This window comes from Schistocerca piceifrons, chromosome 7 (assembly GCF_021461385.2).
Source record: "Schistocerca piceifrons isolate TAMUIC-IGC-003096 chromosome 7, iqSchPice1.1, whole genome shotgun sequence".
In the NCBI taxonomy this organism is placed as follows: domain Eukaryota; kingdom Metazoa; phylum Arthropoda; class Insecta; order Orthoptera; family Acrididae; genus Schistocerca; species Schistocerca piceifrons.
In genome coordinates, this window is record NC_060144.1 from 9,368,646 (window position 1) to 9,391,362 (window position 22,717).

The window sequence follows — 22,717 nt, forward strand, 5'->3', positions numbered from 1 at the left end:
CAACCGACAGAGATGGCAGTAAGCGATTGAAGCTGATTTGCAACCTCTTGTTTGATCAGCGTCATAAGGGCTTGAATGTAACTTGCGATGGGACACAGCAAGAAGTAGCGTCGCCTTTTTAGTACTGAAATTGGAGATGGAGGATTGCGTCAAAGATGGGAAATTCATTCCGGCAAGCGTACAAATGGCGAAAATGAGGTGTGTGTGGGGAAGCATATTGCGCCAGTGACCGTGTGGCCTAATGGATAAGGCGTCGGACTTCGGATCCGAAGATTGCAGGTTCGAATCCTGTCACGGTCGAGTTTTTCCAGTTCTGCAAAAGATGCATGCTGTTTTACTGTGTTGTTTGAGTAGTACAAATTAGTTGAAAGTTGCTGCTGTCCGCTTCCTGGCTGCAAACCGGCGCCTACCTGAAGCTCAAGGAAGACAAAGGGGTTGTGTAGCGAAATTTTCGGCACAGTGCCGATCAGGAGAGTTCTTTTGGAACTACTGCTTCTGACTCAGGACCCAAGAGCTACGCCACAGGCGTCTGCGCACTGTCGAGCATGTGTGTTGAATAATGGTGCTGATAGCCACGTATCATTTCAAGTAGATTTGATGCCTTTCGGAGACAATTTTCCATTGAATAGGATTGTAGCTCATTTGTGGCAGCAGGAAATAAGCTGTAGTCAAAAGGATCTTCCATAGTTGGTCGCAGGTCGCATAAATACTGTATGGCTCGTAACGCGTTGTGTGGAGCCCGGCTAGCTCAGTCGGTAGAGCATGAGACTCTTAATCTCAGGGTCGTGGGTTCGAGCCCCACGCTGGGCGGCGTTAAAATTTGTGTCTACGCAGATGCAACCTGCGCCCCTCTCGTGAGCCTTGCGTAATGAACGTAACGGGTTACGACGATGCCTAGCTTCGTATGAATATCAGAGGAATGGTTTTTGAAGCTGAAAGTAACTCTGAAATGAAATAAATGTGTTGTTTTGGAATTTTAGGCGTGCATCGATATCGTGTGAGATGTGTAGGAAAGCAGCAGCTGTGCTAACTAAATGCAAGTAATGGTCGCTAAAGCGGTGCGTTTCCAGCTGAAGGGCTCCGATTCACTAGTCCATAAGAATAAAGTACCCGAAAAGGGCGCTAGGCGGCGCCTCCTTAGCTCAGTGGCAGAGCGCTGGTCTAGTAAACCAGAGGTCGTGAGTTCGATCCTCACAGGAGGCAAATGAATTTTGTAACAGCCCCTTCTACCGTAGCCCTTTCGAAAAAAGTGCTCAAGGATAAAAAAAATTATGAATTGGTGCGGTATTTAAGAATTGCTCTCGCAAATGAATAGTGCGAATGGTGCTATTAAAGTAGGCACCGGAAACTGCTGCTCTTGGCAGTCTCCGGAGAATGCCGACGTGAAATACTTAGTTCTTGTGATGTATTTTCTACCCCTGGTAGAGACCCTCGCGGTCGTCATCGTCGTCGTCGTCGGCGCCACCGCCGCTTTGGTAATAGCGGCAACTCGCCATTGTATGACATAGGGTGAGGTACCTTCTGCAACCGACAGAGATGGCAGTAAGCGATTGAAGCTGATTTGCAACCTCTTGTTTGATCAGCGTCATAAGAACTTGAATGTAACTTGCGATGGGACACAGCAAGAAGTAGCGTCGCCTTTTTAGTACTGAAATTGGAGATGGAGGATTGCGTCAAAGATGGGAAATTCATTCCGGCAAGCGTACAAATGGCGAAAATGAGGTGTGTGTGGGGAAGCATATTGCGCCAGTGACCGTGTGGCCTAATGGATAAGGCGTCGGACTTCGGATCCGAAGATTGCAGGTTCGAATCCTGTCACGGTCGAGTTTTTCCAGTTCTGCAAAAGATGCATGCTGTTTTACTGTGTTGTTTGAGTAGTACAAAATAGTTGAAAGTTGCTGCTGTCCGCTTCCTGGCTGCAAACCGGCGCCTACCTGAAGCTCAAGCAAGACAAAGGGGTTGTGTAGCGAAATTTTCGGCACAGTGCCGATCAGGAGAGTTCTTTTGGAACTACTGCATCTGACTCAGGACCCAAGAGCTACGCCACAGGCGTCTGCGCACTGTCGAGCCTGTGTGTTGAATAATGGTGCTGATAGCCACGTATCATTTCAAGTAGATTTGATGCCTTTCGGAGACAATTTTCCATTGAATAGGATTGTAGCTCATTTGTGGCAGCAGGAAATAAGCTGTAGTCAAAAGGATCTTCCATAGTTGGTCGCAGGTCGCATAAATACTGTATGGCTCGTAACGCGTTGTGTGGAGCCCGGCTAGCTCAGTCGGTAGAGCATGAGACTCTTAATCTCAGGGTCGTGGGTTCGAGCCCCACGCTGGGCGGCGTTAAAATTTGTGTCTACGCAGATGCAACCTGCGCCCCTCTCGTGAGCCTTGCGTAATGAACGTAACGGGTTACGACGATGCCTAGCTTCGTATGAATATCAGAGGAATGGTTTTTGAAGCTGAAAGTAACTCTGAAATGAAATAAATGTGTTGTTTTGGAATTTTAGGCGTGCATCGATATCGTGTGAGATGTGTAGGAAAGCAGCAGCTGTGCTAACTAAATGCAAGTAATGGTCGCTAATGCGGTGCGTTTCCAGCTGAAGGGCTCCGATTCACTAGTCCATAAGAATAAAGTACCCGAAAAGGGCGCTAGGCGGCGCCTCCTTAGCTCAGTGGCAGAGCGCTGGTCTAGTAAACCAGAGGTCGTGAGTTCGATCCTCACAGGAGGCAAATGAATTTTGTAACAGCCCCTTCTACCGTAGCCCTTTCGAAAAAAGTGCTCAAGGATAAAAAAAAAAAAATTATGAATGGGTGCGGTATTTAAGAATTGCTCTCGCAAATGAATAGTGCGAATGGTGCTATTAAAGTAGGCACCGGAAACTGCTGCTTTTGCTGTGTTTTTCTTTCTTCTTCTTGTCGTCATGTCCGCCCCCACCACCACCGTCACTACTACCACCACCGCCATCGTGTATACGTCCCCTTCCGCCGCCTCCACCACTATCACTTGGTGTGCCCAATCCCACCCCCCTCCTTCCATCCCTCCCCTCCTCTCTATCCCTTCGCCCTCGCTCTTTGTCTCCCCGTCTCCCGCCTCTTCCTCTCGTTCTGATCCTTTCCCCCCACTCCCCCAGCCTGTCACTGCAGCTCCGGCTAGGGTGGTGGCCCGTCGGGCCACTGCCCACGCCCAGCTCTCCCCATCGCCATCGCCATCGCCATCACCGCCACCACCGTCATCATCGTCACCATCACCATCACTGCCACATTCGCCTGCACCGTCACAGTCACTATCTCCGGCGCCGCCTGCTGCGTCCGTGCCGGGACCTGTCCCTTCCCACCACCTCCCCATCGTTCCCGTCCCTCCTGTCACCACCCGCCCATCTGCCGCTGTCAAACGCCCTAGTGGCGCCTCCACTTCCTCTGCTCCTAAAAAGGCTCCACCCCGCCCGCCATCCCCACCCCAAAATGCCATGGACGTCTCCCCACCAGGCCCCGCTCCCTCCTCCTCCTCCTCCTCCTCCTCCCCACCCGGTCTCTACAAATATCTCCTGTCCCGTCCCGATCCTTCCTTCCTCGAGGCCCGGAATCTCTCCCTCCTCCTCCGCCAACATTTCCCTGGCGTCCCCATCTCTCTCCTTACTCCCAGATGGGATTCTGTTCTTATCTCCTCCCCCAGCCCAACCCTCCATACTGACATCCTCTCCCGCCTCCCCATCACCCGTTTTGGTCCTCACGCCTCCCTCACCCCTGCTCCCTCCCCATCTCCTACCCGCCAACCCCAACCCCCGCGTCGCCCGCCGACCCTCACCGCCGTGATCACTCGGCTTAGCCCGTCGATCACGGAGGAGGAGGTGCTGGCGGAGCTGAAGGCCCATCCCACCCTGGAGGTGCGGGCGGTCCGCCGCATTTTCAACGCGACCGGCCCCACCCGCCTTATGCGGGTTTTCTCTGAGGACGCCCCCTCCATTGACCGTCTCCTGAAGGAGGGTGCCCTCCTCTTCAATCAGCGGTACAAGGTCGACCCCTCCCGTTCCCCCCCTCAATCCCTGCGCTGCCAGAGATGTCTGCGCTACAATGCACATCCAACAGCAGAGTGCCGCGAGGCCCCCACCTGCCCACATTGTCGGCAAGCGCACTTCCTCCGGCAGTGCCCCAACCTCCAATCCCCTCCCTCCTGTAATACCTGCAGCCTCCCCCACCCCACCTACTCCCAAAAGTGCAAAGCCCGACCCCCTCCCACCACTCCTGAACTCACCGTACCTGTCCGTCCCCTGGATGCCCCCACCCCTCCTGGCAATTCCCTTCGTCCCCCCCCCCACTGCTGAGGACATCATCAGGTTCCTCACCATTGTCCTTCAAAACGTCCATCCCTTTCAGCGCCCCCACACCTTACAACAGATCTCCCTCGCCGCCCGTTCCATATTCCACCTTAAAATGTACGCCACCTTTTCCAATAACCAGGCCCATTTCACCTTCTCCCGCCTTGACACCCTCGTCTAAGTCCTTATCATGGCGCGACAGCATCGTATCCTTTTCAACAATATCCGCTCCCTTCCCGCCAACAAGAACCTCTTCCTGCACACCCTTGCTACCCACCGTGTGGATGCCTTCCTCCTCAATGAAACCTTCCTCCAACCCCACCACTCCATCCACACCTCCCCCTATCTCCTCCACCGCTCCGATAATCCCCTCCCAGTTGCACGTGGCGGAGTTGCCATTGGCCACCACCGCCAGATCCCCGTTCGGCTCCAGCCTCTCCTTCCCGACCCCACCGAACACCTGATCCTTAGTCTCTTCTTCCCCGGCCTTACCATTACCTGTGCCACCATCTATGTCCGCCCCAACGCCCCTCTTCCTTTCGCCTTCCTCTCCCACATCGACCGTACCTTCTCCTCCTATGTGATCGCCGCCGACCTCAACATCCATAGTCGCTCCGCTGCCCAGTTACAGCGGTGGCATCGGTTCCTCTCCTCCCTTCAAGGCGACCTCATCCCCATCCCCCAGCATACTCGTCCCGAATCCAACTCCACTCCCGATGTTATCCTCTCCTCCCCCAACCTCCTTGGTCGCATTACGGTGGATGTCCTGGAGCCTATTGGTAGCGACCATCTCCCTGTCCTCCTCACCGTTTCAGACGGCCGTCGCCCCCGCCCCGACCCTTGTCATGACCCTCCCCCTAAGTACATCCATGACTATTCCCGTGCCAACTGGAATGCCTACCGGGATACCCTCTCCACTCAGGTCGATAGCCACCCTCTCGCCTACCGCCGTCCTGATGATGTCACCCATGCCGCCTCCTTTCTCCAGCAGACCTTGTCTGAGGCCGTGGAGGCCCACGTCCCTACTGTTGCCATCCACCCCCACCGTCCTACCTTACCACCACAGGCCGTCCTCCTCCTCCGTGAATCCCGTCGTCTCTACCGTGCCTTCCTCCGCACGCGTGACCCGGACACCCTACGACGCCACCGGCAACTACAGCGACACATTCGAAATTTGCTCGCGGCAAAGAAACGCCGGGACTGGCGACAGACATGCACCCGTTTAACTGCTACCCTCCCTATAAACTCGTCCAAGTTCTGGACCGCCTTCCGTCGCCTTACCGGAACTAAACCCTCCCCCTACTATCCTCTTCTCCACGATGATCGCCCCTTTCCTGACGCCCTTAGTAAGGCCAATCACTTTGCCTCCTACCTGTCCGATGTGTTTTCCATCCCTGATGATCCCCAGTTCGATTACTCCCTCTTCCCAGATATCCGCGATCGAACTGATACCTCTGTCCCTCCCCTCGCTCCTGGTTTCCAGTACTTGGACAACATTCCACACACGGACCTTAATGCCCCCATCACCACACAGGATCTCATCAATACACTCCGCACCAAACGCAACACCGCTCCTGGTCACGATCGTGTCACCTACCGTCACCTTCGTGAAGCTCCTGTCTCTTTTCTCTCCACCCTGGCCAGGCTCTACAATGTAGTCCTGTCCACCGGTTACTACCCCGACCTGTGGAAAACCTCCCGTATCCTCATGTTCCTCAAACCTGGCAAACCGCCGTCCGCCGTCTCCTCCTACCGTCCCATCAGCCTTACCTCGGTCTTCAGCAAGGTCCTGGAATCTATCCTCACCCGCCGCATCCACCAGCATCTCCGCCAGCACCGCCTCCTCCCCGTTACCCAGTGTGGCTTTCGGCCGTCCTTCTCTTCCGACGATCTTCTCCTTCACCTCACTCATCTCCTTTCCGAACAGCTCAATTCCCGTCGCTCCGCAATCTTCCTCTCTCTTGACCTCGAACGCGCATATGACCGCGTATGGCATTCCGGTCTCCTCTTCAAGCTCCAAACCTTCGCCCTTCCCATTAACTACGTTCGTCTGATCGGTTCCTTTCTCTCCCGCCGTCCTTCCTATGTCACCATCCATAACACCGATTCCTACACCTTTTTCCCCTCCGCCGGTGTGCCCCAAGGCTCCGTCCTCTCCCCCCTTCTGTACCTGTTGTACACGGCGGACATGCCGCCGCCGTCACCCCCCATCCACCTTCTCCAGTTTGCCGATGACACCGCCTTCCTCGCCCTTGCCCCCACCCTGCGACGCTCCCAACACCTTCTCCAATCCCATCTTGACCGGTTCACCGCTTGGTGCAACCAGTGGTTGCTCAAGGTCAATCCTTCCAAAACCCAGGCGATCATTGTAGGCAAAACCACTCCCTCCTTCCGCCTCCTTGATTTCTATCTCACCGTTTATGGCCGTCCCATCGCTCTCACCCCCACCCTTAAGTACCTTGGCGTCACCCTCGACCGTCGCCTCTCCTGGACTCCCCATCTCCAGACAATCCAAGCCAAGGCACGTTCCCGACTCCGTCTCCTCAAGCTCCTTTCCGGCCGAACGTGGGGTCTGGACCCCTCCACCATCCTCCACACCTATAAGTCCCTCATCCGCCCTATCCTCTGTTACGCCCATCCCGCCTGGATCTCCGCCCCCCCTTCCTTTTATAAATCCCTCCAAATCCTTGAACGCCATGCTCTCCGCCTTGCCTATCGCATCCGTCTCCCTTCCCCCACGCGGATCCTGTATGACCTTATCCCCTTCCCCCACCTCCTCCTCTTCCTCGAAAGGATACGAATCCTATACACCTCCCGTAAACTCGATCCTCCTCACCCGCTCGTCTCCCCGATCCTCTCCCACCCCCGCCCGCTGCCGCGCCTGTACTCCCACGTCCCACCTGGTCTCCATCTCTCCACCCTCCTTACCCTCTCCCAAGGTGGTTTCCGCCAGCTCCCCCTCCCTGATGATGTCCTCCTCCCCTGCATCTACCCCTCCTATCAACTTTGATCCTCTCCCCCCTCCTGTGTCCTTTCCTTCAGGCACCCTCCCTCCCCCCCTTTTCCCTTCCCTTCTCTTTCCTTTCCCCCCTCCCTCCTACCCTCTCCTCCGGGCTTCACTCACCCTACCTCCCTCCCCCTCTCTCCTTTGCCCATGGCATCTCTGCTCTCCCCTCTCCCATTTCCCCTTCCTCCTCCTCCACCTCCTCTCTTGGCAGGTCCCCGGACTCGTACACGCTGAGTGGACATTCGCGCGCCGGAGATCGTCGCCATCAGTGTCTCGTGAGTGCCGTCGTGTTTCGTGTTCAGTGTTCCCGTCATACTCCTTCGTTCACCTGTGCCATCGCCATCTTCAGTGTTAGTGCGTCGTGACAACAGTTTGTAGTGAATTTTCGTCAAGTGTGAACGGCTCCGTGTTTGTCTTTATGTGTCTACTGTTTTATTACCCACCGTTATGTCACATTTGTGTATTCTTTCTGTTCTATCTTTATCTCCTCTACGGCTGAAGAGCGGCGTACCATGCTGCTGACAGCCTGCCTGTTTGTACGGGTTTGAAAATAACAATAAAGAAAAAAAAAAAAAAAAAAAAACTGCTGCTTTTGGCAGTCTCCGGAGAATGCCGACGTGAAATACTTAGTTCTTGTGATGTATTTTCTACCCCTGGTAGAGACCCTCGCGGTCGTCATCGTCGTCGTCGTCGTCGTCGGCGCCGCCGCCGCTTTGGTAATAGCGGCAACTCGCCATTGTATGACATAGGGTGAGGTACCTTCTGCAACCGACAGAGATGGCAGTTAGCGATTGAAGCTGATTTGCAACCTCTTGTTTGATCAGCGTCATAAGGGCTTGAATGTAACTTGCGATGGGACACAGCAAGAAGTAGCGTCGCCTTTTTAGTACTGAAATTGGAGATGGAGGATTGCGTCAAAGATGGGAAATTCATTCCGGCAAGCGTACAAATGGCGAAAATGAGGTGTGTGTGGGGAAGCATATTGCGCCAGTGACCGTGTGGCCTAATGGATAAGGCGTAGGACTTCGGATCCGAAGATTGCAGGTTCGAATCCTGTCACGGTCGAGTTTTTCCAGTTCTGCAAAAGATGCATGCTGTTTTACTGTGTTGTTTGAGTAGTACAAAATTAGTTGAAAGTTGCTGCTGTCCGCTTCCTGGCTGCAAACCGGCGCCTACCTGAAGCTCAAGCAAAACAAAGGGGTTGTGTAGCGAAATTTTCGGCACAGTGCCGATCAGGAGAGTTCTTTTGGAACTACTGCATCTGACTCAGGACCCAAGAGCTACGCCACAGGCGTCTGCGCACTGTCGAGCATGTGTGTTGAATAATGGTGCTGATAGCCACGTATCATTTCAAGTAGATTTGATGCCTTTCGGAGACAATTTTCCATTGAATAGGATTGTAGCTCATTTGTGGCAGCAGGAAATAAGCTGTAGTCAAAAGGATCTTCCATAGATGGTCGCAGGTCGCATAAATACTGTATGGCTCGTAACGCGTTGTGTGGAGCCCGGCTAGCTCAGTCGGTAGAGCATGAGACTCTTAATCTCAGGGTCGTGGGTTCGAGCCCCACGCTGGGCGGCGTTAAAATTTGTGTCTGCGCAGATGCAACCTGCGCCCCTCTCGTGAGCCTTGCGTAATGAACGTAACGGGTTACGACGATGCCTAGCTTCGTATGAATATCAGAGGAATGGTGTTTGAAGCTGAAAGTAACTCTGAAATGAAATAAATGTGTTGTTTTGGAATTTTAGGCGTGCATCGATATCGTGTGAGATGTGTAGGAAAGCAGCAGCTGTGCTAACTAAATGCAAGTAATGGTCGCTAATGCGGTGCGTTTCCAGCTGAAGGGCTCCGATTCACTAGTCCATAAGAATAAAGTACCCGAAAAGGGCGCTAGGCGGCGCCTCCTTAGCTCAGTGGCAGAGCGCTGGTCTAGTAAACCAGAGGTCGTGAGTTCGATCCTCACAGGAGGCAAATGAATTTTGTAACAGCCCCTTCTACCGTAGCCCTTTCGAAAAAAGTGCTCAAGGATAAAAAAAATTATGAATGGGTGCGGTATTTAAGAATTGCTCTTGCAAATGAATAGTGCGAATGGTGCTATTAAAGTAGGCACCGGAAACTGCTGCTTTTGGCAGTCTCCGGAGAATGCCGACGTGAAATACTTAGTTCTTGTGATGTATTTTCTACCCCTGGTAGAGACCCTCGCGGTCGTCATCGTCGTCGTCGTCGGCGCCACCGCCGCTTTGGTAATAGCGGCAACTCGCCATTGTATGACATAGGGTGAGGTACCTTCTGCAACCGACAGAGATGGCAGTAAGCGATTGAAGCTGATTTGCAACCTCTTGTTTGATCAGCGTCATAAGGGCTTGAATGTAACTTGCGATGGGACACAGCAAGAAGTAGCGTCGCCTTTTTAGTACTGAAATTGGAGATGGAGGATTGCGTCAAAGATGGGAATTCATTCCGGCAAGCGTAGAAATGGCGAAAATGAGGTGTGTGTGGGGAAGCATATGGCGCCAGTGACCGTGTGGCCTAATGGATAAGGCGTCGGACTTCGGATCCGAAGATTGCAGGTTCGAATCCTGTCACGGTCGAGTTTTTCCAGTTCTGCAAAAGATGCATGCTGTTTTACTGTGTTGTTTGAGTAGTACAAAATTAGTTGAAAGTTGCTGCTGTCCGCTTCCTGGCTGCAAACCGGCGCCTACCTGAAGCTCAAGCAAAACAAAGGGGTTGTGTAGCGAAATTTTCGGCACAGTGCCGATCAGGAGAGTTCTTTTGGAACTACTGCATCTGACTCAGGACCCAAGAGCTACGCCACAGGCGTCTGCGCACTGTCGAGCATGTGTGTTGAATAATGGTGCTGATAGCCACGTATCATTTCAAGTAGATTTGATGCCTTTCGGAGACAATTTTCCATTGAATAGGATTGTAGCTCATTTGTGGCAGCAGGAAATAAGCTGTAGTCAAAAGGATCTTCCATAGATGGTCGCAGGTCGCATAAATACTGTATGGCTCGTAACGCGTTGTGTGGAGCCCGGCTAGCTCAGTCGGTAGAGCATGAGACTCTTAATCTCAGGGTCGTGGGTTCGAGCCCCACGCTGGGCGGCGTTAAAATTTGTGTCTACGCGGATGCAACCTGTGCCCCTCTCGTGAGCCTTGCGTAATGAACGTAACGGGTTACGACGATGCCTAGCTTCGTATGAATATCAGAGGAATGGTTTTTGAAGCTGAAAGTAACTCTGAAATGAAATAAATGTGTTGTTTTGGAATTTTAGGCGTACATCGATATCGTGTGAGATGTGTAGGAAAGCAGCAGCTGTGCTAACTAAATGCAAGTAATGGTCGCTAATGCGGTGCGTTTCCAGCTGAAGGGCTCCGATTCACTAGTCCATAAGAATAAAGTACCCGAAAAGGGCGCTGGGCGGCGCCTCCTTAGCTAAGTGGCAGAGCGCTGGTCTTGTAAACCAGAGGTCGTGAGTTCGATCCTCACAGGAGGCAAATGAATTTTGTAACAGCCCCTTCTACCGTAGCCCTTTCGAAAAAAGTGCTCAAGGATAAAAAAAATTATGAATGGGTGCGGTATTTAAGAATTGCTCTCGCAAAAGAATAGTGCGAATGGTGCTATTAAAGTAGGCACCGGAAACTGCTGCTTTTGGCAGTCTCCGGAGAATGCCGACGTGACATACTTAGTTCTTGTGATGTATTTTCTACCCCTGGTAGAGACCCTCGCGGTCGTCATCGTCGTCGTCGTCGGCGCCACCGCCGCTTTGGTAATAGCGGCAACTCGCCATTGTATGACGTAGGGTGAGGTACCTTCTGCAACCGACAGAGATGGCAGTTAGGGATTGAAGCTGATTTGCAACCTCTTGTTTGATCAGCGTCATAAGGGCTTGAATGTAACTTGCGATGGGACACAGCAAGAAGTAGCGTCGCCTTTTTAGTACTGAAATTGGAGATGGAGGATTGCGTCAAAGATGGGAAATTCATTCCGGCAAGCGTACAAATGGCGAAAATGAGGTGTGTGTGGGGAAGCATATTGCGCCAGTGACCGTGTGGCCTAATGGACAAGGCGTCGGACTTCGGATCCGAAGATTGCAGGTTCGAATCCTGTCACGGTCGAGTTTTTCCAGTTCTGCAAAAGATGCATGCTGTTTTACTGTGTTGTTTGAGTAGTACAAAATTAGTTGAAAGTTGCTGCTGTCCGCTTCCTGGCTGCAAACCGGCGCCTACCTGAAGCTCAAGCAAGACAAAGGGGTTGTGTAGCGAAATTTTCGGCACAGTGCCGATCAGGAGAGTTCTTTTGGAACTACTGCATCTGACTCAGGACCCAAGAGCTACGCCACAGGCGTCTGCGCACTGTCGAGCATGTGTGTTGAATAATGGTGCTGATAGCCACGTATCATTTCAAGTAGATTTGATGCCTTTCGGAGACAATTTTCCATTGAATAGGATTGTAGCTCATTTGTGGCAGCAGGAAATAAGCTGTAGTCAAAAGGATCTTCCATAGATGGTCGCAGGTCGCATAAATACTGTATGGCTCGTAACGCGTTGTGTGGAGCCCGGCTAGCTCAGTCGGTAGAGCATGAGACTCTTAATCTCAGGGTCGTGGGTTCGAGCCCCACGCTGGGCGGCGTTAAAATTTGTGTCTACGCGGATGCAACCTGCGCCCCTCTCGTGAGCCTTGCGTAATGAACGTAACGGGTTACGACGGTGCCTAGCTTCGAATGAATATCAGAGGAATGGTTTTTGAAGCTGAAAGTAACTCTGAAATGAAATAAATGTGTTGTTTTGGAATTTTAGGCGTACATCGATATCGTGTGAGATGTGTAGGAAAGCAGCAGCTGTGCTAACTAAATGCAAGTAATGGTCGCTAATGCGGTGCGTTTCCAGCTGAAGGGCTCCGATTCACGAGTCCATAAGAATAAAGTACCCGAAAAGGGCGCTAGGCGGCGCCTCCTTAGCTCAGTGGCAGAGCGCTGGTCTAGTAAACCAGAGGTCGTGAGTTCGATCCTCACAGGAGGCAAATGAATTTTGTAACAGCCCCTTCTACCGTAGCCCTTTCGAAAAAAGTGCTCAAGGATAAAAAAAATTATGAATGGGTGCGGTATTTAAGAATTGCTCTCGCAAAAGAATAGTGCGAATGGTGCTATTAAAGTAGGCACCGGAAACTGTTGCTTTTGGCAGTCTCCGGAGAATGCCGACGTGAAATACTTAGTTCTTGTGATGTATTTTCTACCCCTGGTAGAGACCCTCGCGGTCGTCATCGTCGTCGTCGTCGGCGCCACCGCCGCTTTGGTAATAGCGGCAACTCGCCATTGTATGACGTAGGGTGAGGTACCTTCTGCAACCGACAGAGATGGCAGTTAGCGATTGAAGCTGATTTGCAACCTCTTGTTTGATCAGCGTCATAAGGGCTTGAATGTAACTTGCGATGAGACACAGCAAGAAGTAGCGTCGCCTTTTTAGTACTGAAATTGGAGATGGAGGATTGCGTCAAAGATGGGAAATTCATTCCGGCAAGCGTACAAATGGCGAAAATGAGGTGTGTGTGGGGAAGCATATTTCGCCAGTGACCGTGTGGCCTAATGGATAAGGCGTCGGACTTCGGATCCGAAGATTGCAGGTTCGAATCCTGTCACGGTCGAGTTTTTCCAGTTCTGCAAAAGATGCATGCTGTTTTACTGTGTTGTTTGAGTAGTACAAAATTAGTTGAAAGTTGCTGCTGTCCGCTTCCTGGCTGCAAACCGGCGCCTACCTGAAGCTCAAGCAAGACAAAGGGGTTGTGTAGCGAAATTTTCGGCACAGTGCCGATCAGGAGAGTTCTTTTGGAACTACTGCATCTGACTCAGGACCCAAGAGCTACGCCACAGGCGTCTGCGCACTGTCGAGCATGTGTGTTGAATAATGGTGCTGATAGCCACGTATCATTTCAAGTAGATTTGATGCCTTTCGGAGACAATTTTCCATTGAATAGGATTGTAGCTCATTTGTGGCAGCAGGAAATAAGCTAATAGGATTGTAGCTCATTTGTGGCAGCAGGAAATAAGCTGTAGTCAAAAGGATCTTCCATAGATGGTCGCAGGTCGCATAAATACTGTATGGCTCGTAACGCGTTGTGTGGAGCCCGGCTAGCTCGGTCGGTAGAGCATGAGACTCTTAATCTGAGGGTCGTGGGTTAGAGCCCCACGCTGGGCGGCGCTAAATTTTGTGTCTACGCGGATGCAACCTGCGCCCCTCTCGTGAGCCTTGCGTAATGAACGTAACGGGTTACGACGATGCCTAGCTTCGTATGAATATCAGAGGAATGGTTTTTGAAGCTGAAAGTAACTCTGAAATGAAATAAATGTGTTGTTTTGGAATTTTAGGCGTACATCGATATCGTGTGAGATGTGTAGGAAAGCAGCAGCTGTGCTAACTAAATGCAAGTAATGGTCGCTAATGCGGTGCGTTTCCAGCTGAAGGGCTCCGATTCACTAGTCCATAAGAATAAAGTACCCGAAAAGGGCGCTAGGCGGCGCCTCCTTAGCTCAGTGGCAGAGCGCTGGTCTAGTAAACCAGAGGTCGTGAGTTCGATCCTCACAGGAGGCAAATGAATTTTGTAACAGCCCCATCTACCGTAGCGCTTTCGAGAAAAGTGGTCAAGGATAAAAAAAATTATGAATGGGTGCGGTATTTAAGAATTGCTCTCGCAAAAGAATAGTGCGAATGGTGCTATTAAAGTAGGCACCGGAAACTGTTGCTTTTGGCAGTCTCCGGAGAATGCCGACGTGAAATACTTAGTTCTTGTGATGTATTTTCTACCCCTGGTAGAGACCCTCGCGGTTGTCGTCGTCGTCGGCGGCGCCGCCGCCGCTTTGGTAACAGCGGCAACTCGCCATTGTATGACATAGGGTGAGTTACCTTCTGCAACCGACAGAGATGGCAGTAAGCGATTGAAGCTGATTTGCAACCTCTTGTTTGATCAGCGTCATAAGGGCTTGAATGTAACTTGCGATGGGACACAGCAAGAAGTAGCGTCGCCTTTTTAGTACTGAAATTGGAGATGGAGGATTGCGTCAAAGATGGGAAATTCATTCCGGCAAGCGTACAAATGGCGAAAATGAGGTGTGTGTGGGGAAGCATATTGCGCCAGTGACCGTGTGGCCTAATGGATAAGGCGTCGGACTTCGGATCCGAAGATTGCAGGTTCGAATCCTGTCACGGTCGAGTTTTTCCAGTTCTGCAAAAGTTGCATGCTGTTTTACTGTGTTGTTTGAGTAGTACAAAATTAGTTGAAAGTTGCTGCTGTCCGCTTCCTGGCTGCAAACCGGCGCCTACCTGAAGCTCAAGCAAGACAAAGGGGTTGTGTAGCGAAATTTTCGGCACAGTGCCGATCAGGAGAGTTCTTTTGGAACTACTGCATCTGACTCAGGACCCAAGAGCTACGCCACAGGCGTCTGCGCACTGTCGAGCATGTGTGTTGAATAATGGTGCTGATAGCCACGTATCATTTCAAGTAGATTTGATGCCTTTCGGAGACAATTTTCCATTGAATAGGATTGTAGCTCATTTGTGGCAGCAGGAAATAAGCTGTAGTCAAAAGGATCTTCCATAGATGGTCGCAGGTCGCATAAATACTGTATGCCTCGTAACGCGTTGTGTGGAGCCCGGCTAGCTCGGTCGGTAGAGCATGAGACTCTTAATCTGAGGGTCGTGGGTTAGAGCCCCACGCTGGGCGGCGCTAAATTTTGTGTCTACGCGGATGCAACCTGCGCCCCTCTCGTGAGCCTTGCGTAATGAACGTAACGGGTTACGACGATGCCTAGCTTCGTATGAATATCAGAGGAATGGTTTTTGAAGCTGAAAGTAACTCTGAAATGAAATAAATGTGTTGTTTTGGAATTTTAGGCGTACATCGATATCGTGTGAGATGTGTAGGAAAGCAGCAGCTGTGCTAACTAAATGCAAGTAATGGTCGCTAATGCGGTGCGTTTCCAGCTGAAGGGCTCCGATTCACTAGTCCATAAGAATAAAGTACCCGAAAAGGGCGCTAGGCGGCGCCTCCTTAGCTCAGTGGCAGAGCGCTGGTCTAGTAAACCAGAGGTCGTGAGTTCGATCCTCACAGGAGGCAAATGAATTTTGTAACAGCCCCATCTACCGTAGCGCTTTCGAGAAAAGTGGTCAAGGATAAAAAAAATTATGAATGGGTGCGGTATTTAAGAATTGCTCTCGCAAAAGAATAGTGCGAATGGTGCTATTAAAGTAGGCACCGGAAACTGTTGCTTTTGGCAGTCTCCGGAGAATGCCGACGTGAAATACTTAGTTCTTGTGATGTATTTTCTACCCCTGGTAGAGACCCTCGCGGTTGTCGTCGTCGTCGTCGTCGTCGTCGTCGGCGCCGCCGCCGCTTTGGTAACAGCGGCAACTCGCCATTGTATGACATAGGGTGAGGTACCTTCTGCAACCGACAGAGATGGCAGTAAGCGATTGAAGCTGATTTGCAACCTCTTGTTTGATCAGCGTCATAAGGGCTTGAATGTAACTTGCGATGGGACACAGCAAGAAGTAGCGTCGCCTTTTTAGTACTGAAATTAGAGATGGAGGATTGCGTCAAAGATGGGAAATTCATTCCGGCAAGCGTACAAATGGCGAAAATGAGGTGTGTGTGGGGAAGCATATTGCGCCAGTGACCGTGTGGCCTAATGGATAAGGCGTCGGACTTCGGATCCGAAGATTGCAGGTTCGAATCCTGTCACGGTCGAGTTTTTCCAGTTCTGCAAAAGTTGCATGCTGTTTTACTGTGTTGTTTGAGTAGTACAAAATTAGTTGAAAGTTGCTGCTGTTCGCTTCCTGGCTGCAAACCGGCGCCTACCTGAAGCTCAAGCAAGACAAAGGGGTTGTGTAGCGAAATTTTCGGCACAGTGCCGATCAGGAGAGTTCTTTTGGAACTACTGCATCTGACTCAGGACCCAAGAGCTACGCCACAGGCGTCTGCGCACTGTCGAGCATGTGTGTTGAATAATGGTGCTGATAGCCACGTATCATTTCAAGTAGATTTGATGCCTTTCGGAGACAATTTTCCATTGAATAGGATTGTAGCTCATTTGTGGCAGCAGGAAATAAGCTGTAGTCAAAAGGATCTTCCATAGATGGTCGCAGGTCGCATAAATACTGTATGGCTCGTAACGCGTTGTGTGGAGCCCGGCTAGCTCGGTCGGTAGAGCATGAGACTCTTAATCTGAGGGTCGTGGGTTAGAGCCCCACGCTGGGCGGCGCTAAATTTTGTGTCTACGCGGATGCAACCTGCGCCCCTCTCGTGAGCCTTGCGTAATGAACGTAACGGGTTACGACGATGCCTAGCTTCGTATGAATATCAGAGGAATGGTTTTTGAAGCTGAAAGTAACTCTGAAATGAAATAAATGTGTTGTTTTGGAATTTTAGGCGTACATCGATATCGTGTGAGATGTGTAGGAAAGCAGCAGCTGTGCTAACTAAATGCAAGTAATGGTCGCTAATGCGGTGCGTTTCCAGCTGAAGGGCTCCGATTCACTAGTCCATAAGAATAAAGTACCCGAAAAGGGCGCTAGGCGGCGCCTCCTTAGCTCAGTGGCAGAGCGCTGGTCTAGTAAACCAGAGGTCGTGAGTTCGATCCTCACAGGAGGCAAATGAATTTTGTAACAGCCCCATCTACCGTAGCGCTTTCGAGAAAAGTGGTCAAGGATAAAAAAAAATTATGAATGGGTGCGGTATTTAAGAATTGCTCTCGCAAAAGAATAGTGCGAATGGTGCTATTAAAGTAGGCACCGGAAACTGTTGCTTTTGGCAGTCTCCGGAGAATGCCGACGTGAAATACTTAGTTCTTGTGATGTATTTTCTACCCCTGGTAGAGACCCTCGCGGTTGTCGTCGTCGTCGGCGGCGCCGCCGCCGCTTTGGTAACAGCGGCAACTCGCCATTGTATGACATAGGGTGAGTTACCTTCTGCAACCGACAGAGATGGCAGTAAGCGATTGAAGCTGATTTGCAACCTCTTGTTTGATCAGCGTCATAAGGGCTTGAATGTAACTTGCGATGGGACACAGCAAGAAGTAGCGTCGCCTTTTTAGTACTGAAATTGGAGATGGAGGATTGCGTCAAAGATGGGAAATTCATTCCGGCAAGCGTACAAATGGCGAAAATGAGGTGTGTGTGGGGAAGCATATTGCGCCAGTGACCGTGTGGCCTAATGGATAAGGCGTCGGACTTCGGATCCGAAGATTGCAGGTTCGAATCCTGTCACGGTCGAGTTTTTCCAGTTCTGCAAAAGTTGCATGCTGTTTTACTGTGTTGTTTGAGTAGTACAAAATTAGTTGAAAGTTGCTGCTGTTCGCTTCCTGGCTGCAAACCGGCGCCTACCTGAAGCTCAAGCAAGACAAAGGGGTTGTGTAGCGAAATTTTCGGCACAGTGCCGATCAGGAGAGTTCTTTTGGAACTACTGCATCTGACTCAGGACCCAAGAGCTACGCCACAGGCGTCTGCGCACTGTCGAGCATGTGTGTTGAATAATGGTGCTGATAGCCACGTATCATTTCAAGTAGATTTGATGCCTTTCGGAGACAATTTTCCATTGAATAGGATTGTAGCTCATTTGTGGCAGCAGGAAATAAGCTGTAGTCAAAAGGATCTTCCATAGATGGTCGCAGGTCGCATGAATACTGTATGGCTCGTAACGCGTTGTGTGGAGCCCGGCTAGCTCGGTCGGTAGAGCATGAGACTCTTAATCTGAGGGTCGTGGGTTAGAGCCCCACGCTGGGCGGCGCTAAATTTTGTGTCTACGCGGATGCAACCTGCGCCCCTCTCGTGAGCCTTGCGTAATGAACGTAACGGGTTACGACGATGCCTAGCTTCGTATGAATATCAGAGGAATGGTTTTTGAAGCTGAAAGTAACTCTGAAATGAAATAAATGTGTTGTTTTGGAATTTTAGGCGTACATCGATATCGTGTGAGATGTGTAGGAAAGCAGCAGCTGTGCTAACTAAATGCAAGTAATGGTCGCTAATGCGGTGCGTTTCCAGCTGAAGGGCTCCGATTCACTAGTCCATAAGAATAAAGTACCCGAAAAGGGCGCTAGGCGGCGCCTCCTTAGCTCAGTGGCAGAGCGCTGGTCTAGTAAACCAGAGGTCGTGAGTTCGATCCTCACAGGAGGCAAATGAATTTTGTAACAGCCCCATCTACCGTAGCGCTTTCGAGAAAAGTGGTCAAGGATAAAAAAAATTATGAATGGGTGCGGTATTTAAGAATTGCTCTCGCAAAAGAATAGTGCGAATGGTGCTATTAAAGTAGGCACCGGAAACTGTTGCTTTTGGCAGTCTCCGGAGAATGCCGACGTGAAATACTTAGTTCTTGTGATGTATTTTCTACCCCTGGTAGAGACCCTCGCGGTTGTCGTCGTCGTCGTCGTCGTCGTCGTCGGCGCCGCCGCCGCTTTGGTAACAGCGGCAACTCGCCATTGTATGACATAGGGTGAGGTACCTTCTGCAACCGACAGAGATGGCAGTAAGCGATTGAAGCTGATTTGCAACCTCTTGTTTGATCAGCGTCATAAGGGCTTGAATGTAACTTGCGATGGGACACAGCAAGAAGTAGCGTCGCCTTTTTAGTACTGAAATTAGAGATGGAGGATTGCGTCAAAGATGGGAAATTCATTCCGGCAAGCGTACAAATGGCGAAAATGAGGTGTGTGTGGGGAAGCATATTGCGCCAGTGACCGTGTGGCCTAATGGATAAGGCGTCGGACTTCGGATCCGAAGATTGCAGGTTCGAATCCTGTCACGGTCGAGTTTTTCCAGTTCTGCAAAAGTTGCATGCTGTTTTACTGTGTTGTTTGAGTAGTACAAAATTAGTTGAAAGTTGCTGCTGTTCGCTTCCTGGCTGCAAACCGGCGCCTACCTGAAGCTCAAGCAAGACAAAGGGGTTGTGTAGCGAAATTTTCGGCACAGTGCCGATCAGGAGAGTTCTTTTGGAACTACTGCATCTGACTCAGGACCCAAGAGCTACGCCACAGGCGTCTGCGCACTGTCGAGCATGTGTGTTGAATAATGGTGCTGATAGCCACGTATCATTTCAAGTAGATTTGATGCCTTTCGGAGACAATTTTCCATTGAATAGGATTGTAGCTCATTTGTGGCAGCAGGAAATAAGCTGTAGTCAAAAGGATCTTCCATAGATGGTCGCAGGTCGCATAAATACTGTATGGCTCGTAACGCGTTGTGTGGAGCCCGGCTAGCTCGGTCGGTAGAGCATGAGACTCTTAATCTGAGGGTCGTGGGTTAGAGCCCCACGCTGGGCGGCGCTAAATTTTGTGTCTACGCGGATGCAACCTGCGCCCCTCTCGTGAGCCTTGCGTAATGAACGTAACGGGTTACGACGATGCCTAGCTTCGTATGAATATCAGAGGAATGGTTTTTGAAGCTGAAAGTAACTCTGAAATGAAATAAATGTGTTGTTTTGGAATTTTAGGCGTACATCGATATCGTGTGAGATGTGTAGGAAAGCAGCAGCTGTGCTAACTAAATGCAAGTAATGGTCGCTAATGCGGTGCGTTTCCAGCTGAAGGGCTCCGATTCACTAGTCCATAAGAATAAAGTACCCGAAAAGGGCGCTAGGCGGCGCCTCCTTAGCTCAGTGGCAGAGCGCTGGTCTAGTAAACCAGAGGTCGTGAGTTCGATCCTCACAGGAGGCAAATGAATTTTGTAACAGCCCCATCTACCGTAGCGCTTTCGAGAAAAGTGGTCAAGGATAAAAAAAATTATGAATGGGTGCGGTATTTAAGAATTGCTCTCGCAAAAGAATAGTGCGAATGGTGCTATTAAAGTAGGCACCGGAAACTGTTGCTTTTGGCAGTCTCCGGAGAATGCCGACGTGAAATACTTAGTTCTTGTGATGTATTTTCTACCCCTGGTAGAGACCCTCGCGGTTGTCGTCGTCGTCGGCGGCGCCGCCGCCGCTTTGGTAACAGCGGCAACTCGCCATTGTATGACATAGGGTGAGGTACCTTCTGCAACCGACAGAGATGGCAGTAAGCGATTGAAGCTGATTTGCAACCTCTTGTTTGATCAGCGTCATAAGGGCTTGAATGTAACTTGCGATGGGACACAGCAAGAAGTAGCGTCGCCTTTTTAGTACTGAAATTGGAGATGGAGGATTGCGTCAAAGATGGGAAATTCATTCCGGCAAGCGTACAAATGGCGAAAATGAGGTGTGTGTGGGGAAGCATATTGCGCCAGTGACCGTGTGGCCTAATGGATAAGGCGTCGGACTTCGGATCCGAAGATTGCAGGTTCGAATCCTGTCACGGTCGAGTTTTTCCAGTTCTGCAAAAGTTGCATGCTGTTTTACTGTGTTGTTTGAGTAGTACAAAATTAGTTGAAAGTTGCTGCTGTTCGCTTCCTGGCTGCAAACCGGCGCCTACCTGAAGCTCAAGCAAGACAAAGGGGTTGTGTAGCGAAATTTTCGGCACAGTGCCGATCAGGAGAGTTCTTTTGGAACTACTGCATCTGACTCAGGACCCAAGAGCTACGCCACAGGCGTCTGCGCACTGTCGAGCATGTGTGTTGAATAATGGTGCTGATAGCCACGTATCATTTCAAGTAGATTTGATGCCTTTCGGAGACAATTTTCCATTGAATAGGATTGTAGCTCATTTGTGGCAGCAGGAAATAAGCTGTAGTCAAAAGGATCTTCCATAGATGGTCGCAGGTCGCATAAATACTGTATGCCTCGTAACGCGTTGTGTGGAGCCCGGCTAGCTCGGTCGGTAGAGCATGAGACTCTTAATCTGAGGGTCGTGGGTTAGAGCCCCACGCTGGGCGGCGCTAAATTTTGTGTCTACGCGGATGCAACCTGCGCCCCTCTCGTGAGCCTTGCGTAATGAACGTAACGGGTTACGACGATGCCTAGCTTCGTATGAATATCAGAGGAATGGTTTTTGAAGCTGAAAGTAACTCTGAAATGAAATAAATGTGTTGTTTTGGAATTTTAGGCGTACATCGATATCGTGTGAGATGTGTAGGAAAGCAGCAGCTGTGCTAACTAAATGCAAGTAATGGTCGCTAATGCGGTGCGTTTCCAGCTGAAGGGCTCCGATTCACTAGTCCATAAGAATAAAGTACCCGAAAAGGGCGCTAGGCGGCGCCTCCTTAGCTCAGTGGCAGAGCGCTGGTCTAGTAAACCAGAGGTCGTGAGTTCGATCCTCACAGGAGGCAAATGAATTTTGTAACAGCCCCATCTACCGTAGCGCTTTCGAGAAAAGTGGTCAAGGATAAAAAAAATTATGAATGGGTGCGGTATTTAAGAATTGCTCTCGCAAAAGAATAGTGCGAATGGTGCTATTAAAGTAGGCACCGGAAACTGTTGCTTTTGGCAGTCTCCGGAGAATGCCGACGTGAAATACTTAGTTCTTGTGATGTATTTTCTACCCCTGGTAGAGACCCTCGCGGTCGTCGTCGTCGTCGTCGTCGTCGTCGTCGTCGGCGCCGCCGCCGCTTTGGTAACAGCGGCAACTCGCCATTGTATGACATAGGGTGAGGTACCTTCTGCAACCGACAGAGATGGCAGTAAGCGATTGAAGCTGATTTGCAACCTCTTGTTTGATCAGCGTCATAAGGGCTTGAATGTAACTTGCGATGGGACACAGCAAGAAGTAGCGTCGCCTTTTTAGTACTGAAATTGGAGATGGAGGATTGCGTCAAAGATGGAAAATTCATTCCGGCAAGCGTACAAATGGCGAAAATGAGGTGTGTGTGGGGAAGCATATTGCGCCAGTGACCGTGTGGCCTAATGGATAAGGCGTCGGACTTCGGATCCGAAGATTGCAGGTTCGAATCCTGTCACGGTCGAGTTTTTCCAGTTCTGCAAAAGTTGCATGCTGTTTTACTGTGTTGTTTGAGTAGTACAAAATTAGTTGAAAGTTGCTGCTGTTCGCTTCCTGGCTGCAAACCGGCGCCTACCTGAAGCTCAAGCAAGACAAAGGGGTTGTGTAGCGAAATTTTCGGCACAGTGCCGATCAGGAGAGTTCTTTTGGAACTACTGCATCTGACTCAGGACCCAAGAGCTACGCCACAGGCGTCTGCGCACTGTCGAGCATGTGTGTTGAATAATGGTGCTGATAGCCACGTATCATTTCAAGTAGATTTGATGCCTTTCGGAGACAATTTTCCATTGAATAGGATTGTAGCTCATTTGTGGCAGCAGGAAATAAGCTGTAGTCAAAAGGATCTTCCATAGATGGTCGCAGGTCGCATAAATACTGTATGGCTCGTAACGCGTTGTGTGGAGCCCGGCTAGCTCGGTCGGTAGAGCATGAGACTCTTAATCTGAGGGTCGTGGGTTAGAGCCCCACGCTGGGCGGCGCTAAATTTTGTGTCTACGCGGATGCAACCTGC

General features: G+C 50.6%; 35 non-coding genes across 35 annotated transcripts; all 35 read left to right on the forward strand.

The window, feature by feature from the left end:
• The first annotated feature begins 227 nt into the window (after nucleotides 1-227).
• Trnar-ucg lies at nucleotides 228-300 on the forward strand. Its single transcript has one exon. It is a non-coding gene; the product is annotated as a tRNA-Arg (tRNA).
• Nucleotides 301-737: 437 nt separating this feature from the next.
• On the forward strand, nucleotides 738-810 carry Trnak-cuu. Its single transcript has one exon. It is a non-coding gene; the product is annotated as a tRNA-Lys (tRNA).
• Nucleotides 811-1,131: 321 nt separating this feature from the next.
• On the forward strand, nucleotides 1,132-1,203 carry Trnat-agu. Its single transcript has one exon. It is a non-coding gene; the product is annotated as a tRNA-Thr (tRNA).
• Nucleotides 1,204-1,751: 548 nt separating this feature from the next.
• Trnar-ucg lies at nucleotides 1,752-1,824 on the forward strand. The gene has a single exon. It is a non-coding gene; the product is annotated as a tRNA-Arg (tRNA).
• Nucleotides 1,825-2,261: 437 nt separating this feature from the next.
• Nucleotides 2,262-2,334, forward strand: Trnak-cuu. Its single transcript has one exon. It is a non-coding gene; the product is annotated as a tRNA-Lys (tRNA).
• A 321-nt stretch (nucleotides 2,335-2,655) lies between these two features.
• On the forward strand, nucleotides 2,656-2,727 carry Trnat-agu. The gene has a single exon. It is a non-coding gene; the product is annotated as a tRNA-Thr (tRNA).
• A 5,585-nt stretch (nucleotides 2,728-8,312) lies between these two features.
• Trnar-ucg lies at nucleotides 8,313-8,385 on the forward strand. The gene has a single exon. It is a non-coding gene; the product is annotated as a tRNA-Arg (tRNA).
• Nucleotides 8,386-8,823: 438 nt separating this feature from the next.
• Trnak-cuu lies at nucleotides 8,824-8,896 on the forward strand. The gene has a single exon. It is a non-coding gene; the product is annotated as a tRNA-Lys (tRNA).
• Nucleotides 8,897-9,217: 321 nt separating this feature from the next.
• On the forward strand, nucleotides 9,218-9,289 carry Trnat-agu. Its single transcript has one exon. It is a non-coding gene; the product is annotated as a tRNA-Thr (tRNA).
• A 547-nt stretch (nucleotides 9,290-9,836) lies between these two features.
• Nucleotides 9,837-9,909, forward strand: Trnar-ucg. Its single transcript has one exon. It is a non-coding gene; the product is annotated as a tRNA-Arg (tRNA).
• Nucleotides 9,910-10,347: 438 nt separating this feature from the next.
• Trnak-cuu lies at nucleotides 10,348-10,420 on the forward strand. The gene has a single exon. It is a non-coding gene; the product is annotated as a tRNA-Lys (tRNA).
• A 321-nt stretch (nucleotides 10,421-10,741) lies between these two features.
• Trnat-ugu lies at nucleotides 10,742-10,813 on the forward strand. The gene has a single exon. It is a non-coding gene; the product is annotated as a tRNA-Thr (tRNA).
• Nucleotides 10,814-11,361: 548 nt separating this feature from the next.
• Trnar-ucg lies at nucleotides 11,362-11,434 on the forward strand. The gene has a single exon. It is a non-coding gene; the product is annotated as a tRNA-Arg (tRNA).
• A 438-nt stretch (nucleotides 11,435-11,872) lies between these two features.
• Trnak-cuu lies at nucleotides 11,873-11,945 on the forward strand. Its single transcript has one exon. It is a non-coding gene; the product is annotated as a tRNA-Lys (tRNA).
• A 321-nt stretch (nucleotides 11,946-12,266) lies between these two features.
• Nucleotides 12,267-12,338, forward strand: Trnat-agu. Its single transcript has one exon. It is a non-coding gene; the product is annotated as a tRNA-Thr (tRNA).
• Nucleotides 12,339-12,886: 548 nt separating this feature from the next.
• Trnar-ucg lies at nucleotides 12,887-12,959 on the forward strand. Its single transcript has one exon. It is a non-coding gene; the product is annotated as a tRNA-Arg (tRNA).
• Nucleotides 12,960-13,437: 478 nt separating this feature from the next.
• Trnak-cuu lies at nucleotides 13,438-13,510 on the forward strand. The gene has a single exon. It is a non-coding gene; the product is annotated as a tRNA-Lys (tRNA).
• A 321-nt stretch (nucleotides 13,511-13,831) lies between these two features.
• On the forward strand, nucleotides 13,832-13,903 carry Trnat-agu. Its single transcript has one exon. It is a non-coding gene; the product is annotated as a tRNA-Thr (tRNA).
• Nucleotides 13,904-14,448: 545 nt separating this feature from the next.
• Trnar-ucg lies at nucleotides 14,449-14,521 on the forward strand. The gene has a single exon. It is a non-coding gene; the product is annotated as a tRNA-Arg (tRNA).
• A 438-nt stretch (nucleotides 14,522-14,959) lies between these two features.
• On the forward strand, nucleotides 14,960-15,032 carry Trnak-cuu. Its single transcript has one exon. It is a non-coding gene; the product is annotated as a tRNA-Lys (tRNA).
• A 321-nt stretch (nucleotides 15,033-15,353) lies between these two features.
• Nucleotides 15,354-15,425, forward strand: Trnat-agu. The gene has a single exon. It is a non-coding gene; the product is annotated as a tRNA-Thr (tRNA).
• A 557-nt stretch (nucleotides 15,426-15,982) lies between these two features.
• Trnar-ucg lies at nucleotides 15,983-16,055 on the forward strand. The gene has a single exon. It is a non-coding gene; the product is annotated as a tRNA-Arg (tRNA).
• A 438-nt stretch (nucleotides 16,056-16,493) lies between these two features.
• On the forward strand, nucleotides 16,494-16,566 carry Trnak-cuu. Its single transcript has one exon. It is a non-coding gene; the product is annotated as a tRNA-Lys (tRNA).
• Nucleotides 16,567-16,887: 321 nt separating this feature from the next.
• On the forward strand, nucleotides 16,888-16,959 carry Trnat-agu. Its single transcript has one exon. It is a non-coding gene; the product is annotated as a tRNA-Thr (tRNA).
• A 546-nt stretch (nucleotides 16,960-17,505) lies between these two features.
• Trnar-ucg lies at nucleotides 17,506-17,578 on the forward strand. The gene has a single exon. It is a non-coding gene; the product is annotated as a tRNA-Arg (tRNA).
• A 438-nt stretch (nucleotides 17,579-18,016) lies between these two features.
• On the forward strand, nucleotides 18,017-18,089 carry Trnak-cuu. The gene has a single exon. It is a non-coding gene; the product is annotated as a tRNA-Lys (tRNA).
• Nucleotides 18,090-18,410: 321 nt separating this feature from the next.
• Trnat-agu lies at nucleotides 18,411-18,482 on the forward strand. Its single transcript has one exon. It is a non-coding gene; the product is annotated as a tRNA-Thr (tRNA).
• A 557-nt stretch (nucleotides 18,483-19,039) lies between these two features.
• On the forward strand, nucleotides 19,040-19,112 carry Trnar-ucg. Its single transcript has one exon. It is a non-coding gene; the product is annotated as a tRNA-Arg (tRNA).
• A 438-nt stretch (nucleotides 19,113-19,550) lies between these two features.
• Nucleotides 19,551-19,623, forward strand: Trnak-cuu. The gene has a single exon. It is a non-coding gene; the product is annotated as a tRNA-Lys (tRNA).
• Nucleotides 19,624-19,944: 321 nt separating this feature from the next.
• Trnat-agu lies at nucleotides 19,945-20,016 on the forward strand. Its single transcript has one exon. It is a non-coding gene; the product is annotated as a tRNA-Thr (tRNA).
• A 545-nt stretch (nucleotides 20,017-20,561) lies between these two features.
• Nucleotides 20,562-20,634, forward strand: Trnar-ucg. Its single transcript has one exon. It is a non-coding gene; the product is annotated as a tRNA-Arg (tRNA).
• Nucleotides 20,635-21,072: 438 nt separating this feature from the next.
• On the forward strand, nucleotides 21,073-21,145 carry Trnak-cuu. Its single transcript has one exon. It is a non-coding gene; the product is annotated as a tRNA-Lys (tRNA).
• Nucleotides 21,146-21,466: 321 nt separating this feature from the next.
• On the forward strand, nucleotides 21,467-21,538 carry Trnat-agu. Its single transcript has one exon. It is a non-coding gene; the product is annotated as a tRNA-Thr (tRNA).
• A 560-nt stretch (nucleotides 21,539-22,098) lies between these two features.
• Nucleotides 22,099-22,171, forward strand: Trnar-ucg. Its single transcript has one exon. It is a non-coding gene; the product is annotated as a tRNA-Arg (tRNA).
• Nucleotides 22,172-22,609: 438 nt separating this feature from the next.
• Trnak-cuu lies at nucleotides 22,610-22,682 on the forward strand. Its single transcript has one exon. It is a non-coding gene; the product is annotated as a tRNA-Lys (tRNA).
• Nucleotides 22,683-22,717: the final 35 nt, after the last annotated feature.